Source organism: Mauremys reevesii, linkage group 11, assembly GCF_016161935.1.
Source record: "Mauremys reevesii isolate NIE-2019 linkage group 11, ASM1616193v1, whole genome shotgun sequence".
NCBI classification, from domain to species: domain Eukaryota; kingdom Metazoa; phylum Chordata; order Testudines; family Geoemydidae; genus Mauremys; species Mauremys reevesii.
In genome coordinates, this window is record NC_052633.1 from 73899286 (window position 1) to 73905285 (window position 6000).

At 46.5% G+C, this 6000-nt stretch overlaps 1 long non-coding RNA gene across 4 annotated transcripts in view; it reads left to right on the forward strand.

Annotated features, from left to right (window-relative positions):
- The window catches only part of LOC120374854, a 58483-nt gene extending 52712 nt beyond the window's left edge, over window positions 1-5771 (forward strand). For 2 of the 4 annotated variants that reach the window (XR_005586289.1, XR_005586288.1), the window contains exons 2-3: window positions 2598-2747; window positions 5284-5771. This is a non-coding gene — a long non-coding RNA (uncharacterized LOC120374854). Of the gene's footprint in view, window positions 1-2390; window positions 2512-2565; window positions 2748-5283 lie in introns of those variants that run through there. The other 2 variants (XR_005586290.1, XR_005586291.1) reach the window with 2 other exon arrangements.
- Window positions 5772-6000: the final 229 nt, after the last annotated feature.

Below are 6000 nucleotides of genomic sequence, written 5' to 3' on the forward strand. Positions count from 1 at the left end.
TAATGATTAACAACCCAGAAGAAGACCCAGAGAGGCTGCTCCATTCCACCTCCCAGTATCTGGCAGGCATCTTTGGGGCTTTTAGAAAGCTCTGAGCTAATCCGTGGGATTAGAGCAGGACTGTTAATACGGGCCTAACGTCTGGTCAAAGTAGCCTTACTGTAATTGTCTATGCGGCATCCAGATTAAAGAATCTGCCTCAACACTGTACAGAAAACCCCTGCAATCTAACACCTGCTGAGGGGAAGCCAGCCTGAGAACTCATCAGTATTACCAGGCTGGATCAAACCAGTGGTCCATTTAGCCCCGGCATCCTGCCTCCAGCTATGGTGAGTTCCAGCTGCAATGGAAGAATGGCCTTTGAGTTGTTCATGTATCTAGCTTGGTTAGGGACATGTGTTTCCTGCCTGGCGTTGCGGTTTCCAGCTGGAATTTTATAGGGGGAATCCTGGCAGTGCAGCGGCTGGCAAGTGGAGTAATAAGTGGTGTGTGTTTGTGTGTGTGTGTAATGAAATCCTCTGCAATAGCTCATCCCTTTCACAGCCCACTGCCTCTATTGTCGCTTCTTGAATGCTCCTCATTCAGCCTCCAAATTCCTTGGCACTCTTCTGGCTTTGGTCCCTTTCCTGTCTCTCCTTTTCTGCACAGAGGTTTTGTGTGTGTGTGTGTGTGTGTGTGTGTGTCCCTGCCCCAAAATAAGCAGAGTATCTTTGTCAGCCAGGCAGGTGGGGATAGCAGGGGCGAGCTCTGCTTATCCCTGTGCTGAATGAAAGCAATCAGCAGAACAGGGGCTAGCTGGAACTTTTCCTAACAGGTGGCGATGGCCAAAGAGCCATATTTATTTCATGCTTTCTAAAGGGAGAAGGATAATCTAAAGGGACCACAGCTGATCCTCTGGCCAACCCCCAGGGCTCCCCCTCGCTGGGTAACAGAAGTGGCTGAGCCTCTGGCTATGAGTTAACTTATGATCATTTATTACTAAGGACCTGCAGTAGGTGCTGGGATCAGAAGACAAGGTTTACAGAAAAACAGTACAGACTCAATGGGCCAATGGAGTTACTCCAGAGATGAGCTTGGCTCCATCTGCCCTGAGAACATAAGAACGGCCAGACTGGGTCAGACCAAAGGTCCATCTAGCCCAGTGTTCTGTCTGCCGACAGTGGCCAATGCCAGGTGCCCTAGAGGGAATGAACAGAACAGGGAATCATCAAGAGATCCATCCCCTGTCGCCCATTCCCAGCTTCTGGCAAACAGAGGCTAGGGACACCATCCCTGCTTATCCTGGCTAATAGCCATTGATGGACCTATCCTCCATGAACTTAACTAGTTATTTTTTGAACCCTGTTATAATCTTGGCCTTCACAACATCCTCTGGCAAAGAGTTCCACAGGTTGACTGTACATTGTGGTAAGAAATACTTCCTTATGTTTGTTTTAAACCTGGTGCCTGTTCATTTCATTTGGTGACCCCTAGTTCTTGTGTTAGGAGAATTCCTTATTCACGTTCTCCACACCAATCATGATTTTACAGACCTCTATCAGATCCCCCCCTTAGTCGTCTCTTTCCCAATCTGAAAAGTCCCAGTCTTATTAATCTCCCCTCATATGGAAGTTGTTCCATACCCCTAATCATTTGTGTTGCCCTTTTCTGTAACTTTTCCAATTCCAATATATCTTTTTTGAGTTGGGGCGACCACATCTGCACGCAGTATTCAAGATGTGGGTGTACCATGGATTTATATAGAGGCAATATGATGCTTTCTGTCCTATTATCTATCCCTTTCCTAATGACTTTTTTGACTGCTGCTGCACATTGAATGGATTTGGCAGAGAACTCTCCACAATGACTCCAAGATCTCTTTCTTGAGTGGTAACAGCTAATTTAGACCCCTTCGTTGTATGTGTATTGTTGTGATTGTGTTTTCCAACATGCATGACTTTGCATTTATCCACACTGAATTTCATCTGCCGTTTTATTGCCCAATCACCCAGTTTTATGAGATCTGTTTGTAACTCTTTGCAGTCTGCTTTGGACTTCACTATCTTGAGTAGCTTTGTATCATCTGCAAATTTTGCAGGTTGGTCATTGTTTGCATTGTGATATTTTTTCCTAAATAGGGACAGAACAGTCACTCTGAGTTAGCAGGAGGAGGCTTAGTGGGAAAAGATGGTCTTGAATGAACAGGGGGTGGATGGCTGCCGAAGACATGAGAGGTGACAAGGAAGCCATCAAGAAGAAGACAAGAGTGTGAGAAAAGGATGGAGAAGTGGGAGGGTTGAGACTCTGGACAGCAAATGAAGGGGGAAATGGGGCAAGGTGTGATCTATTAGCTGGGCTGGAAAAGCAATGTAATGGACATGCCTTTTTTTCAGGGCTGTTGGATTGTAGACCAGCAAGCCAAGCACTGTGGGCTTTTCCTCGTTGACCTAAAAGGCCTTGCAGTTGACTTTTCCACACCCTGGGGACTGCGCCTGACAAACCCACAGGCTATCCTGATACAGATGCTTCATGGTGTGTATGTCGGAGTAGGTAGCAAAGGACACCGGACCCTTTTTTTAAAAAAAGAATATGTTTCTTTTCCATATGTTTCATTCCAGGCTCTAGAATGGCTGGTTGGGAAGCTGCCACCCAAACTTGAGAGGTGACATGACAGAGGAGAATTTGGGTGGATCTTGTGTCCAATCCGTTTATCCTGAGGATGCAGCAGTTACTGTGTTTGGTTACTGGAGGGAATTGTGGGGGCTGGGGTGAGTATACCACCCTCTCAAGTTTTCTGCCAGGTTGAGTGGTCTCTGGTAAAGTCAAAGATATTTCAGACAGGTTTTACTGGGCTGTTTGGGCATGCTGGAGACAAGATGGACAATGCTCCTTTGTCCTAGCATGAGTCTGCAGCCTATCCTCAGGGTTGGGAGGGGAGGAGGAGTAGGACAACCCAACCTCTGCTCAAAGCAGACCCAAAAACCAAAAAATATCCCCCCCCCACGGCTTGTCAAGCCTTGTCCTTAAAAACCTAAGGGGAAGGAACCACCACCACCTACCCCCCTTCCAGCCCATCACCACACCCACCACTAAAAGTGAAAAAGTTTTTCTCAAATCCAACCTAAACCTCCCCCTCTGCAACTTGAGACCATTACTCCTTGTTCTGTCATCTTCTACCACTGAGAACAGTCTAGATCCATCTTCTTTGGAACCCCCTATCCTCAGCCAAGCTCAGAGACAGCAGCCTACTCAGCCTCTCCTAATGGCGCACTTACTCCTAGATGTGCCTGTGATGTCTCGGGGACATGGGACGTCCCCTCCACAACAATAAAAGATGCTGATACTATAGACAGCACCTGACGCCCCCATGCATGCCGGAGCAGGACTTTGGGGTGGGGGTTAGGGGGTCACCCAGTGCCCCGTGAATGGCTGTGCAGAAATGATCAGTAAAGCTCATGCTGTCGTTTAGGTACTTTTACAAATCGAGACACTAGAGCTTGAGAACAAAGTACCATTGTCTTCTCAGCCCATTGTCTCCAATGACCTCTGCTTCCCGGAACATGGAAATAACACCAGAGACACTCCTGCCACCGAATTTCTTACCTAACTGGGAGTAGGATGTACCTCTCATCTGTGCAGGAAAGCTTGTCCTGGGACTGGCAGGGACTTCCTGGGTCCCCGAGTCCCCTGCCCTGCAGTTCTGATTAGACGCGCATGCGAATCTAGCAGATTTTTTAGCTTAGGTCGAAGTAGCCTCTTGAGCGGGTGCAGCAGAGCCTTCCGACGTCCATCCCGTCCCTAGCTAGGACTGAAGTTAGGAACATTCCCTTCTGGGCCATGCTCAGGCGTGACCGGACTGATTCCCAAATGGCAGATTCCAGAGATCAAAGCGCTAAAACGGTGTTAATGACTTTATCATGTGCTAACATGGGACACTACAGGAAGAGAGTCCTGGTAGCATTTGGCAGCGAATGCCTGAGGAGGCACCAAAACCTTGGTGCCAAACAAAACTCTCTGGGCTTTTTATTCTGGCCTCTTCTCATTCAAAGGCCGTTCCTCCGCAAACTGGCTCGGAGGTGCTGAAGGAGGGCTCTGCTTCCCCCATTCTGCCGCCAATGCTGGTGCAAAAGGAGACACGCTAACGTTAGCTTAATTTTGCAGATGACTTGAGCAACCTAACTTCCCTGTCCCACCCGCTGCTGCTTATCCCAGCCCCGTGTGTTCACCTCTGGAATCCTGCCCCTGTCCCTTTAACCCTGGCTTCTTTTCTCAGCTGGGTCAATTCTGGAAAACCTTTTCCTTGCTAGAGATCATTCCAGGCCTTGGTACAATTATGCTGAGGATTTTTGGTTTTGGGGTTATTGGGTTTGTTTTGTTTTTGCATTGGTTAAAGGCTTCCGTGGTTAAAGAAATCACAGATCTCCATCAATTTGTGCTGCCCTCAGTAAAGTGTGACGTGATCATGGTGATGCTACTGACCAGCTAGCACGTGTGCACCACCTATGATATTTATTACCCACCCTCCTAACCCAATCCAGCCCACTTTTTGTCCAGTCCACCAGCCACGGCATTGTCATTTAGATAATAAAATCCTTAACATGGAGACTATCATTTATTATACTGTCATTGGGAACACCTAGGGGACAGAACATTGGCCTGGGGCTCAGAGAAACCTGGGATCTCTTCCCAGTTTTCGATGACCGTGAGTCACGTCAGCCTCATTCCATGCCTCAGTTTCCCAAGCTGTAAAATGGAGGTAATGCTACTGACCTCCTTTGCAAAGTGCTTTGAGATCTATCAATGAAAAGTGCTACATAAGAACTAGAGATTATGATTATATGTTGGTACATCTAGCATGAGGTACAACCTTGCAATGACCTCTAGGATGCTACCACAAAATAAATGTTTAGTGTATTACATTACGTTTATAATTCATAATAATAATTTACTATTTTTTTCATCCAGTAAGACTGCCAAACTTGGCCCAAAAATACTATTATAAAAAATTTAAGTCCAGTGAAAATGTTTTCATTGCTTTTTTTTAAAGTCCAATGAAAACAGTTTTGGAAAAGGCCAAACAAATACTCCCCTGCATTGTTTGCAACAAAAACCACGCGGCTGCTCCAGAGGTGCTCAAAGGTGCATTTCAGGGACGTCTCTTGGCCCGAGTTCTGCAGAAGGTCAGGCTAGATGATCACAATGGTCCCCTTCTGGCCATGGAGCCTATGAATTTATGAAAATGCTAAGGTAGTGGGAGCCACATAGACGGCACTGCCAACTTTAATGTGAGTCTTTTTCTTACAGCCTCAGCGTCTGGAGCCACGTGACTGGGATGAGAATTCAATTTTCAGCCACAGCGAATAAGTTTCTTGCCCTCAACACTGCAGAGAAAAACCTGGAAACAGGAGCCAAGTGCAACCTCAAAAAAAAAAAAATAACCAGAAAGCAAGAGAAAACCTGAAATGTTTATTATTGTTGAAAATCTCATGCTATTTAAGGCAATTTCATGATTTTGGAGGGCCTGACTCATGATTTTTGAATGCTTGCAGTTGGCAATGTTGTGTGTATTGCGTGCCTGCCTAGATAGATTGACAGAATCATTGCACGTCTGGCTAAAACATATGCTCTAGTATGACCACAGGTTGCTAAACTAGATGCAGGAATCACTGAAATTCTCTGGCCCTGTGGTATACATAAGGTCACATTATCTGATCATCCTAGGAGGACTCCCCAATATGCCAACCTCTTCATGGGCCAGCTTGAAGACAAATTTCTAGACAAACGCAGCACAAAACCACTGATCTATGTGAGATACATCAATATTTGCGCCCTCTGATTTCCACCACAACTTCAACAACCACCTCTCCATTAAACTCTCTCTGGAGCACTCCCACACCAGCTTCAGCTTCCTGGGCCCCACGATCAGCTTCAGCAATGGAACCCTACAGACAACCATACTCAAGGAACCCCTGGACCTCCACTCTTACCTACACAGATCCAGTAACCATCCCAAACACACCA